This window comes from Candoia aspera, chromosome 1 (assembly GCF_035149785.1).
Source record: "Candoia aspera isolate rCanAsp1 chromosome 1, rCanAsp1.hap2, whole genome shotgun sequence".
NCBI classification, from domain to species: Eukaryota; Metazoa; Chordata; class Lepidosauria; order Squamata; family Boidae; genus Candoia; species Candoia aspera.
In genome coordinates this window covers 256,525,645-256,540,072 of record NC_086153.1, presented here as the reverse complement: position 1 = coordinate 256,540,072, position 14,428 = coordinate 256,525,645, and the positions used below count along the sequence as shown (strand labels likewise).

At 35.1% G+C, this 14,428-nt stretch overlaps 1 protein-coding gene across 2 annotated transcripts in view; it reads right to left on the bottom strand.

The window, feature by feature from the left end:
• LGR4 (leucine rich repeat containing G protein-coupled receptor 4) overlaps positions 1 to 14,428 on the bottom strand; it is a 122,249-nt gene that overhangs the window by 106,345 nt on the left and 1,476 nt on the right. The window lies entirely within an intron of this gene.

Sequence of the window (14,428 nt, the reverse complement as noted above, 5' to 3'; positions counted from 1 at the left end):
TTTAATGCCCATTCCACTAATGTGCAGAGACCCCTTTGGAGCAATTTGCAATCCCTTATTTATTTTACCACTTTGAACAATCATGAGCAAACTTGGCTATTCCACTAGTCACACCTGATTCCAGATCATTTTAAAATGTTAAAAAGCACTGATCCTAGGACAGAACCTGGGGGAGTCTGCCAGTTACATCCCTCCATCATGAGAAAAGTCTATTTACTCCTACTCTTTGTTTTCTATTCTTTAATCAGTTGCTTAAAAGAGGACTTGCCCTTTTACCATGGAAGTTGAGCTTACTGAGAAGTCTTTGATGAGGAACTTTATCAAAGGCTTTTTGAAAATCTAAGTAGATGATATCTACCGGCTTATCTTTAGCCACATGTTTATTAACACCCTCAAAAAACTCTGGTAGATTAGTTAGACAGGACCTTTCCTTAGTGAAGTCATGTTGGGTATCCCTGAGCAAGCTCTGTGTCTCCAAATGTTTAGCAATTTTATCTTTAATACAGGTAGTCCTTGACTTACCATCACAATTGGGACTGGAACTTCTGTTGCTAAGTGATGCAGTCATTAAGTGAGTTGTGCCCAATTTTACAACCTTTTTTTGCCACAGCCATTAAGCGGATCACATGGTTCCTCATTTATTTTGCTTGTCAGAGCCAGCTGGGAAGGTTGCAAACGGCGATCATATGACCCCAGAACACTACAATCGTCGTAAATACATGACAGTTGCCAAGCGCCCAAAATTTGATCAAGTAGCTGCGAGTGGGACTCTGCTATTACATCCTCAAGGGCCCACTTCCACCTGCCTCTCTCCCCCCGCTACTTGTTCTAGTAAAATTGCCTTAGCCTCAAGGGATCAAACTCATTCCCTGAGCACCAGGAACTCCCTGTACCAAGGACACATCCATGATCTCTGTCCAGTGGTCAGAGAACTATACATGTGACACCCAGAGCAGTATACCACGTATATCCCACACTCCTGCAGCCTGTCTACTTTCACATTTTAGAAGGTATACATTTAAATTTAATCTATGTTTAGCCTAATTGTTCAAATATATTTTAGAAATCTCTTCTTGTTCTGACTTATACCAAGGAAGACTTATACCAAAGTAATCATTTTTAATTTACTACACATAATTTAAAAACTAGATGTTGCTATTTACAACAGCTGTTATATAAAAATAACTAGATGTTAGGTGCTAATATGGGGTATGAATGGCCAGGGTCAAGTCTTTGAGATGTTGGTCTCATCAAAAGACACAAAAGATTATGATCCATATGTACAAACGTATTGAATGAAGTCTGAAGCAGTGATGGCTGAAAGTTATGTATGAATGGGCAAAGGTAGCACAGGGTACAGTAAAGCCAAACAATAATTAAAATGTAAGCACAATAAATTTTACATCTCATCAAATATCCTATTAGCTTTAGATTCATTGCATTTCTGTAATAAATGTTTTAATTGACTTTTCTAAGTAGAATTCGCTGGATTCATTTCAAGCTAAGTTGTCTCATGGTTTTTCCAATAGTTTCAAAGATGTATGCCTCTCTTTCCTAGGAATATTTAGGGCAGTAACAATATTAAGGAAAAAAAATACTTCAAGTTAAAACAACAGTGTGCATTAACTACTCTTAAAACAAACTGACAATCCAGTCATAACAGCAGCAGTTACAGCTCATCATTGAAAAGCATCTCTCTAAATTACCAGTGAGCCTCAACTACTAGGCAATGGTAGAACTAGCCAAGTGGATCTATGAAAAAAAGAAGGGTCACTTTGTTATTTGACGCCAAGAATGTGGGTGGCAATCTCAGCCAGAATCCAAAGAACCATTTAACCAGTTCCACATGGACAAGAGGACTTTGATTCATGCTACACTGCATGTAAGCTGAGGAGAAACATCATTCCTACAATGACAGAGAGAGAGACAAACAGATAGTGTTCCAATGTTGCAATGGGGGGGGGGGGAAATCATACAGTACTCGTGTTTAGTTAAACCAGTCTGCAACTACCCTGTGGAAAAGAGTGCCAATAATTGGCTTCTTTCACCTCTGTTGGCCATGAACAAAAGTGTCATTTGGTTTCAAAAGGAACAAAATGAACCAACAGATAGTCAGATAGCTGAGCCAACGGGGTAGAATAACAATAACCTGCAGCATTTTCTTTTTGTTTAAACTTTCAAAGCTGTTAATTAAGACCTACACAAAGCAACCCCACTGGATTCTTTCAATAAGGTATTACATGCTCTTTACTTGTATTTAAAAAGAGAAAGGAACCTAAACTTTTGAAAGACAGTAACTGGTCCAATTATTTTTGTGTATTTTTGACTGGAAAATACGGTTACAATTTACCTTCTGAAAATTATTTTCAGGGAGTATATAGGGTATTCTGTGAAGTTTACTGTATCTTATCTTCAGTGCAGTGTTCAGAAAAATGGCACAGATATAAAAGCAGGAAATAAATGCCACTGCCTCCTCTCATAAAGAGGTATTTCATAATTAGGAATCAAAAGGAACACACAAGCAAACACAATTCTGAGGAATCATGCTAATGAAAATCCAAAAAGCCTTTCTTAAAAAGTATCTAAAGCCATGTTTTTAGAGATTAATGACAGAAAGATGTCTGCATTTCTATTGCAACACAAAGCAGTGATGTAATTGCCTAAAAAACACCTTATGTGAACTCAATACATTTTTTTAAAAAAAAATCCATTCAACTGTCAACTCTCCACAAAATATTACAAACTGCTTTTGAAATTCCCCTTTAGTTCAGCAATGGATTACCAAAGAAGCTCAAAAGCACAGGTCGCTAAACTAGTTTCTGTGTGTTCCAGTCGTGACTCCATATTTTATTAATTATTTCAATTATAATTAAGTAATGTTTGAAGTGAAAGACTGTACTAACAAGCCAGAAGTTCAGGCTACCATTCGGTCATAAAGATCATTGGGTTACTTTGAGTCAGTTACTTTCTTTCAATGATCTTGAGTTCCTAGAGACATATAAAACTAATAAATATGTCTAAATTATTCTTACTGTGACATAATTATCTTCACAGAATTTATCTTCATTATCTTCACAGAATTTACTATCAAAATTTTTTAAAAAATCAAACTAAACATATGTATACCTATTATTTTAAGAGGTCCTATGACTTGATATATGCTTTTGTACAAGGATACACTTCTGTACCGAAGTAACATGCAAAATTAGTCTTGAACTACAAGACAATTCCTGGATTTAAACACTATACTAAGCGCTGGGTCCCTAATACAGTGCTTCTGAATACCAGTATATGACTCCTTGTTCTTTTATTTTAAAAAGAAAATTAAATAGGATGGTAGCATGCCTCAGACATCATTTTTATTTCCAGGAATGCTTCTGGGCCCTCAAAAATCCTAAGGCATTATTAGAAAATCAGACTGGCAAGAAGCTTTGGGCAGGAGTACCAAAAAGGGACATAAGTGCCACATATGACCCTGGGGCCTCAGGTTGCCTAGTCTTACCATAAACAATTGTTTACAACCATAGTGGCTGGGCACACAGAACATCGTAAGCCAAACTCAAAATGCATTACAGCTTACCGTGATGTGCAAATCCAGTCACTAAAATTTAACTTCAAATTTCTTTCAATAAAGATTAAAGTACAGCAATATTTATTCACAAAATAAATATTTCTACACACATCCCATTTCACCATCTCCCATGAATATTCAACATTGATACATAGGCAGATTAGGTCTTGGTACAAACCTAACTCCTTCATAACACTAGCTTTGTAAAATATTAACAGTTTGATCAACATTAGCACAAGCTCCTTCAAAAAAAAATCAAGCTTGTTAACATTAAAAGGACGAGACCAGATAGAGATATAGGAAACATATCCCGATAATCCAGCCAGTTACTAGATATCACTCTTTGAAGTTATAGCAGGATTCTAATCCTAAATTCTAAGTATGAAGTGATGATCTTATCCAAAATGCTTCTTTTTTCCCCTTCAGATACTCTAAATACAAAATTGTCACCTATGAATGTAATATTAATTTACCCAATATGAGCAATTAACTAGATCATGCTGCACTGCCAACTCCCAGGTATTATTTGGTGATCATGCATAGCACAGCATTATCTACATAATAAGCAGTCTTCTCAGTTGATTTGCTGATGGGAACCATGTGCCACTACAAAGCTGATAATGTGTATGAGAGTGGATATTCTCTTAAAATATTCTTAAATAACAACAAATAAAACTTCAACATGGAATATACAACCATGCACTTTTAATAACCCTAAGAATGGCAATGCTGGATTATATCAGGAACTACCTAGTTTATCATGTTTATTTATTGTATATGTTTATACTGTTTCCCATGTAACAATTCACAAAAGAAAAATAATTAAAATGGAATAATGCAGTTACAACAGAATAAAAATGTGTATTAAAGGATTGATGGAAGGTGTTTCCAAAGTGGCATGTACACCACAGATCATCACAGCTTGTCGTAATTATGCCAGTGAGACGCTAATACACTTAATGAACAGTAACATAAGCCACATAGAAATGATTCATAAGTCTGTTAAATGACTCTAAAAGACCTGCATCAGATACAGCTAATAGGCAGTTTCACACATTTTGATAATAAAAACATTACTGAAGGATATGCCATGGCTTCTATTCTTTACTATATTTATTTAGCTATATAATTTAAAAAAACTGTTTTGTTTGCAGGTTCACAAAACACCTCTAACTGGTATTTAGCCTAACACTATGACACACTTCCAACCACTCGTAGACTGCCAACGATCATATGGACTGAACACATAATCAGCACTAAGTACTGTACAAATAAAAGTATTACTACTTCCAGAAAAATAATGAACCCAGTAAATTAAAATCCAAAATGTAAAAATAAAACATACTTTCTAAATTAGGGATTTCAAACTTTTCAGGTCACAGAACCTATTCGTTTAAAAAATATAATGCTGGAACCCCTGATCAAGAGGCAAAGTGATAAAAAAAATGGCTATGCTCAATTTTGGGGGGTAGGGGGTAGATGCTTAGTTTCTCATGAAGCTCTGTCAAGTTCTCATGGAACTCAAGAGTTCTGTGGAACCCAGTTTAAAAATCTTGCAATACAGTACACTCCTTTGATATATTTTAGGAAAGCATTTATTCTGCATGGAATATAAAGTTTATTTGGTATTTTATCATAATTAGGCATCTGCCTGCTTCTCATTGTATAATCCTTTTTGTTTTAGGGAGTTTTATATGATGTGCTACTGATTTTAATTATTAGCCATCTTGAGCAGGATAAATAAAATAGTAATAATAAGAAAACACTTTACCCTGTATGCATTAATGAATGAGGCTGAAACATTTGTTAATATGTTTTCTACTACAGATTAAGGTTACTATGATAACTAATCATTTTGGCCCGGTGAAGAGGTTGAATTTAATTGTCCCCTTTTCACATGTTAATGGTTGCATTGCCTAAGGGAAGAACTTGCCTGAACTTGTTTTAGTTTCAGTTTCCCTTCTGTGTAGGCTTGCAGAGAATATGCAGCTGAGAGAAATCTCTCCTCTCAGCAAACAGCCTTTAAATATGTTTTCGGTAAATAAAATTATTTTTATAGAAATGCCTGGTGTGTGTCTTTTCTGATCTCTCCTGGGCCAAATGCTTTCCTAGCAATCTGCCAACAACATTTACATATGTTTTTATCTCCAACTTAAAATAGACATCACAATCCAAACTTGGCACATTGAACCCTAGGGAATATGAAAAGAATGATTTAGTTTTTATTACTACAAACAACTAAAATACATGAGTACTCTCATTCTGTACAGGTAGCAACATGGTTGAGCCCACAGAATAAAAACCAAAGCTCTCCAACCTCTTCTCCCAGAAGCCTTCTGGGTTTACACACTTCAGCTCTATCTCTTGCCTTGATATGTCAGCTTTGTAGTTATGCTGCCAACACCTATCTTCCGGGGAGGGGTGTGTGTGCATCACCTAGCACCCTTTATTTAACTCTGGTGTGTATTAGAGGGTTCCCACAATTTGTGCACCATACTGACAGTAAAAGGTTAAGAATGAAATAAATTAGATGTTAGATAAGAGTCTAACATACACTTATGTTAGACATAATATATGTTATGATATATTATGAGTCTAACAACATTTATGGAATTACTGATTTTTGTCTGACAAAGTCAGACAAATCAGTCAGACAAAAATCATAGATTCAGTAATTCCATAAATGTTGGAGACATCTACCTAAATTATATCATCAACACTGGTTGACTAATTTTTCTTTTAACTATTTAGAGTATATCTCAGTCTCAGCAACTTTAAGATGTATGGACTTCAACTCCTAGAATTCTCCAACCAGCCTCCCAGCTGGGGAATTCTGGGAGTTGAAGTTCATATATCTTAAAGTTGCTGAGATCGAGAAACACTGATTTAGAGGCTACAGTACTGTATCACTGGCACATGTAGGCTTCAACAATTTTTGAAGTGTTAAGCACAGGCAAATCTCCACCTCTAGTTCCTTTCTTTTATTTCAGGAACTGTTGTTTAAAGAACTGGGAACTGTTTAATTCTTTGTATACTCATCTCCAAGGCATATAAACATATTCCCACCCCTTCTTGCACCACAGCCGCATCCAGATTTTGAATAAGCTTTTGTAGGATTATACAGTAACAACAAAAAATGTAATATGGAAATATCCTCAAATGTTTGGATGAAACTCAGTCTGACTATAAATGCAGAACAGTTTACTCTTGACTGCTTAGCTTCATCTTGGGTGTTTTTTTTTCTTCCTAGCATTTTTCCCGCAGGTGCAGGGTCTACTTTTTCGGATCAACCTAATGTTGATCTGCTGGTTGCGATAGGAATTAACCGACTGGCTTGTCACCCAAGCCTGATGTCATTATTATAATTAATTACTTAATAATTACTTAATAATTGATAATAATTTTAAAGCCTTCCATTTGTTAAGAATATCTGCATAAAAAGGGAACATAGAGATATGTAAGTAAAGCACAGGAGGATAGATAGAAAGGTACCACTGCATTGTAATGAGGCTTCACAGTTTTCTTATATCAAAAAATAAAGATGTGCAAAATTGATTAATCCAGGAACACCCTTGGATGTTCCGTATCTCTAGAAAACATGCTATTTGGGGGGAAGGGGGAGGGCAGGGGCAGTCTGCTATTTTCCAGAAATAAATCCTCTGAGCTGGAAGCAGTTTAAAGTGATTCAGGGGTGGCCCTGCCATAAAACAGGCCCGAATCATCTGGAACACTTCAACTCACTTCTGGTTCTTGGAGGATTTACTCCAGGAAACTGCTGAACCACCTCCAGAATGGTACAAAAAGTTGTGGACAAATTCCACATCCATACATAAAAATATCTGACCAGCATGTCAAGCATCAGTTAGGAAAGTATTTAATCAACAGCTCATACAACAGTAGACATAACAAGATCTTATAGAGAGCTATTCAACCACACAAGAAACCAGCAATAATACTGTTGAATTCAGCAAGAGACACTTTCACCCTCAGAATCAACACTTCTTCAGGGATGACCAAAAATAGGCAAAGAGCAAAACTGGAAGCATGTATTTTCTTACAGCCTAGTTTCAAATATGTGAATATTGGTATCAAATAGCTTTGGCAAGTTACAGTTATCTTTAATCCAACATCTTCAATCTGTCTCTTTGAATACTAATGTCCTTTCATAATTATGTGAGCACATTTTTGTATGCTTATGAAGCCATTCCAATTCTCTTGCATGAGAATCATGAAGCTCCAAGTTAGATTATCTGATATTTTACAAAAGATTGTTTCCCAGAAAAATCAGAGATTGCTTGATAGAATAATACACTGCCAGGCATATGTTTAAAACCAAGTACCAAGTGATTTTTCTTAACCATTCAATCAATTTATATAAAACTCTACAGAGAATAAGAAAGAACTTTATCTCTAAAGATGAACAGATAGAAAGTGTCAAATCCCTGATAAATTAGATATTGTCCTTGTTCGCAGATAAAATATTTATCTAGTTTTAAAAAAACGGACCACTTAACTATTTTAATCACCTTTGGTACATACACAGAATATTTTTAAATGCCTTATATGTTGTTGAAAAATACCTTTAACTATAGAACATTAAAATTTCCTTAAAATTAAGAATGTGTGCATAATATTTATTATATGTAGTAAATAAAATCTACCTGGATAAAATTACTTTAAGTCAAATTTCCTTCAAGACGAGCTCCACTTCTAGTGACCTCATGGAGATATCCATGTAGGTATTTTGGTACCTATGTGGAACTGACCTGCGTTAGCTGCTTCCAAGATATATATATTTTTTTTTAATTTCCCAAACTAGTTTACAGTCCTGGTATTCCCTGGAGGTCTACCATCCAACTACCAACAGGTCTGACCCTGCTTAATTTCCATCCCCAGACAATGTCAGCAAAGTGCTGCCACCTGCTGAGACACAATCATTTATTCTTACTAGAAAAATCTGCAGACCTTTCACATCTATTCTTGGACAACATTGTTTTATCACTGTAAACAGATATGTGTTGAAATATAAATAATCCATTTGTACACACTCCATTTAAATGGGAAACAAGAAAAAACTCTAATGAAAGATACTCTGTTAAGGCTGCAGCTCTACACCCACCAACTTTAAATTACCTCCTACTGAAGAAGACTCATTTCTGATGAGATACATATAGGATTACACTGTGTCTTAATTTGGTGTTTTAAAATACAGTACACTCAAATTTATGTCTGCACAAACTGTACTGTAACAGGAATTACAACTACCCTTTGCAGATAAGTAATTTATTAAACATTTCACACATTTAAATCCAAAGCATATTTAAACAGACTCTGGCTGAACATTAGGCACAGGATCTTTTTGGCAAATAATCTTAGGAACAGTAATGAATTTGTTTCTTCTATACAGTATCCATGAGGGAAAAGACTTATTGCTTCTGCTGCTATGTAAGAAAAAAGGGAGGAGTGATTTCCAGTTTCTACTTAAATATAAGCACTTATACAATTTTCTGTAAGAAAATTATGGAGTTAAGACTTAGGGAAGCTAAATGAAGGCAACTGGTATGAAAGAAGCAAACCAAATAGAACACAGTAATTGTGGCTTTACTATACATAGGATGGAGAGACTGAAAGAGAGAGAACATAAACCAATATAAATAAACCCAAGAGATCCTGTAGAGCTGTAAGTATCATGCTGAACCATTTGTTTGACAGGTCTCTTAAAAGAAAACGATGTTAAATTACTACAACCTAGTATGAAGTTTAGCAAAACAAAGCCTTTACTAGAACTTAGTTTTTTTTTTTATTCCACTACCCCATCCATGAATTTACCAAGCTATGCTATGTAATATCATAGCCAGGAATGTCTAATTTAAGTATCTACTGTATAAACATTCAGAATCCAATAGATTTCTATAACATTCCAAGAACCCATTCTTTTCATTCCTTTCACAAGTGGACATCTGAATTTAAAAATCAGATGGGTAAATATTGTAATGGATTGTTCTTTCTTCCTATGGAAGCTGCCATGCCTTTCTGAGTGCTTTACGCCATGATCAAATACCCACCCATAATGAGAACGATCTCCAGTGGTGAGATGATAGGATACATATCCATGAACACTTAGTATTTACTATCAAACATCTCCCCACAAATTTTCCCCACTTCTCACTCTGTGAGAAGGGCAGGGCTGAGAAACAGTGAATAGTGCAAAGCTACCTAGTGAACCTCCACGTCTGAGGGGGAATTGAAGTCATAGATCCCCAATCCAATCTGAACACCTTAACCATGAATTTACCAAGCACCATATTGGAATAGTAAACCTGCATGCTGGTTAAATGAAATAGACAGGGTTTCTTGGAAGATAGGAGGCTGAAACACCTGGAATGTAAGATTTTCCTGGGTTTAGAAATGATAATCATTTCAGAGATTCGCTCAGCAGAACAAATCAATCTAATGAAATCATGATATGGAACTATGTTTGCATATCATACTAGACATCAACTGTCATGAAATAATGAAAATAATTATCACAACGTCTATGATGAAATCAGATATTCAGCAATTAAACACTTGAATTATGCATGTCACAAGATTCTTGACTACAGTATTTTTTACCAATGGTTATGACATCAATCAATCATTTTCTACCTCCTGTCAAATTTTTATGTGTTATACTACTATAAATCTGTTATTGCTACTTTTTTGCTAGCAGATCTCCCTTTTCTATTTAGTTTTTCCACCGTTACTTAACTATTATACTAAAATACCTGACCTTTCAACGAAATAAAATAATATAAATCAGGCTCAGAAACAGTTGTTTGCCTGCAAGACAGGGAATCTTTTATAAACCAGGAGAGAAAGTTCTTTATTGCTATTATAGCAGGTCAATGAGATACAAATGATTAGCATAAATACCTGTGAGGAAAATGGCTAGTAAAATTGTACTATATGAGATAATGGATTGAATCCAATTTCGGTCTTACGCAGACATAATTGCTAGCAGCAAAAGCAGTATGAGATAATTCTCTAGTCCTCTGGAGTGAATTTCACTTGGTACTTGAGGATAATCTCTCCCTATAGCTTCCACTCATTGGAATACCAGCATTAGTTTCCACCTATTCACAAATCTTACTACATTATATTTAACAGTATCAGTTTGATCAATACTCTTCCTATTATATATTCTAATTTATACTCCCACTGTAGATGTTCGTTGCTCCTTCAGAATACACTAGAGCATATTCAAAGCCTAATAAACATGTTAGACAAAAATAAGATTATATACTAGTGCTGGCATCAGAATTATATGTGTTTTCTTGATGATTTGGGTTTCAGAAACACTGGACATGCTAGTTGGGGTTGATGGAAACTGTAGTTGAAAACATCTGGAGGAAATCAAATTGCTAAGCCTTAATTTGAAATTTGAATGTTCTGCAAGCTCTTACACTTTCCCCCAACGTATTAGTTTTCTCTTGCATATCTTGGTTTTCTCTAAATACCACTTGCCACAACTTCTAGAAGAGTAAACTGTGCCTAGTGTTCCTTTCAAATCATGGTTTATAAATCCACTGTAAACTGTGGTTTGGAAATATCAACCACTGTTGCCAATTATGTACAAAAATCAATAGAAGACCCAGGGGAGCATAAGTCATGGGGAGAACAGGATCTACAATATGTTCTCAATCATCAAACCATGTTTTGACAGATTGAGTTTACAGAATCTCAGTTGTGGTTAAGTAGATTATTGAAAAAATACAACAAACAGCAATGCTTTTCTTTCAACATTTGTATGAGAAAGAATGAGATATTTCTGTTTTTGTACATTCATTGTTAGAAATAATGATGAATGTACAAAAACAGAAATATTTCATTCTTTTTAAGCAACTGATACTTAAGGAAAAAACTGCATACTTTTCTTTTAAAAATGTGGTCTCAATTCTCAGACTGACTCAACTATATAGCCACTATATCAAGAACAGAACACATCAAGACAAGGTAAGTTTAAGCATACTACCACAAAGCTCCTATACTTATACCTCAATCCTATACATGTTTGCTGGAAAAGCACCTCCAGCATATAAATAACCTTGCTAAAATATCTGCATTGTAGCATAAATACATATACAACTGCTGCGATGTACAGAAACAAGTCATACAAAAAACACTATTAATATACAGCATGAAACCTCCAATGTATCATACTAACAAGAACAAAAAAAACAAATTATTTAAATTTCTTCATTACATGTATAAAAGTTACAAAAACTTTTAACAACCAAATCTGTTTAATGAAATGTTTGGTCTTCCTATCCATTGGTGTCATTTCGTTATGGAGTTATTTTACCTATATTTTATGTTTCAAAAACCAGAAAATGGTTATAAAATCGATAATTTGTTGTAGTGGTTTACAGTCTTCCCCAGTGTAAAGTAAAGTTTTCCCTACTGTAGTGACCATAGAATATTTGGACCCAAAACACATATCAGGCTGATGACCCAATAGTGCAAAAACTCCTCATGGTACCAGTTTGGAGAAAAATGATCTTGTTACTAACAAGAAAGATCACTATTTAAAGCACAGAGTTCTACCAAGTTTATTCCACTCATTGCAAAATTCAGATCATGTGCTTGTACTGGCACGTATAATATTTTATTCTTTTAAAAAGCCAGAGTTACCTTAGTAATAAAAGTGACTGCACCTCATAAGATCTCATTATAGGTTTATAATTTTAAACCCTGACTAGAAAGTAGAGCACACGCAATATGCCCTTATCATAAAACTTAATAGGTTTGTGAGAAACTTTTTAGTACCAGCTATCCAAAATCCTATCTGAATGAAGCTATTACATGATCCTATATAAAATTAGATGCAGATCCAGGCTGGATTTGCACATGCACTCATATATATCAGTCCCCGCCTTAAGATTGGTACTAAAGATTAATAGGCCCTAGGAACAAAGCAGGCTGAGCAGTGGCCTGTTCCTTAAGACACTCCCTTCCAAGAGACATAGTGGGCCTTTTCAGCTGCAGTATTCAAAAGATTCTTTAAAAACCTATGTATTTCAAACGAATATTGCTTTTCAATATGCCACTGTTTCATTTTTTTGCTGCTGTAGCTTTGGGAATTGTTTACACTTCTTGAATTATATATTAATCTTATACATATAGGTGTTTATTTAAGTTATTTATTTTATTTATTTATTTAAGTTGGGTTATTTGCTTGAAAAGAGATGTTTTTATTCCCTGAGATTGCAAATAAATTGCCAATTAAAAATTAAAATTGTAATAACCATACCGGGAGCAGAGATCTCCTCAACACATACACCTGTCTCTTCTCTCCAAATATAAAACATATGGCACTCTCAATTAAGAGTCACACTGCCATCTCAAGCAAGTTTAACCTCTCACATTCTTAATCTTGATTTTATGTTTTCCTAACAAACCCCACTTAGGCTTCATATCTCTGATTCGTGTTAATACTAATTCTTCTACCTTCTTGGCCTTTAAGCAACACCACACTGCTCATAATCCATTTGAAAATTAATAATAGTTTCTTACTGCCTGCCTCAAATATTGTCAGCTGAAATCTTCTACAATATATCCTTCATCCATCTTTGAAACTAAACAAGACTTCTGCTTCATTGTGAAAGGTCCCCTGTGCAAGCACAGAGTCATGTTTGACCCTTTGGGGGACGCTGTTTGCTTCATTAGTCCCTGAATATTTTACACCTGACCTTGAAACTATGGCTTCTCAAGTAAGCTCTAATTATTAATACAAAAAGCAAAACAATTTTTTGGAAATTCTTCAGCCCTTTATGGTCTGCCTATTCAGCACTAAGAATGATTAACACCAAACTACATACACACCTTGCAACACCACACCCTTGAAATCCTAGGTGCAGTACACACCTAATACTGTTTTCTATGGTATTTTATCCTTGTTAAACAGAAAAGCTGGGGTTAATTGTACTGGTGCCTTAGCTTTGCTGAACTTGCTTTCAAACTAAGCCCAAGTAATATTGCCTGGATCAAGTGATTTGACACCTGCATTTCTGCACAAATATGAAGGCACCAATTTGTGTGTGTGCACATGATTGTGCAATAAGGAAGCAAGTTCTTTTTGAGGATTGGAATGCATCTGTATAGTCAGCCAATGTGCTGTTATTCATCCAATACAGAAGTTAACAGGTAAACTCTATTTTTAACTTGCTCTATGAAGTAGTCAGTCAGTCAGTTTATTACAATCTTAGACCAGTACAAGCATGTGTCCATGAGTGCTCTGTGAGTAATTATAAATCTATCTTGAGACAGTAAATAAAATTTAAGACAAATTAAAATACATTTATAAAACAACCTGACTAGGAACTGTGATGGAAATCCTAAAGGAGCCAACTATGTCTATGTCATAAAGTAGTATCTAAAATTATAAATGGGATAACATCTAAAATTATAAAAATCTGATGGTATGCAAAATTACAAAAAATGTATAATATCTAAGATTACATAGAATACATCTGTGTAGCAGGAACTTGGCCCATCAGGGTCCAGCACTTTATACAGTGCATTTCTTCAGAGTAGTCCTCTCCAAGAACCCTGCAACAGCACTACTGGCAGGTGGGATCCATCAATGCTCTGTTCACTCACAATACAGCTCTGCATAGATTTTACCTCTCCACAAGGAATGTCACAGGGGTCATCCCTTTCTTCCCCACCTCCACTCATTATAAGAGCCCAAAACTGGAGAAATGGAATATTGTAGACTTGAGAGGTGGCAATCAATGAGAATATGTCTACTGATTTAAAAAAAAATCATAGGCATGTTTACTTGGAAGTGCAAGTAAGGGTGTTTAAGGACTGAAG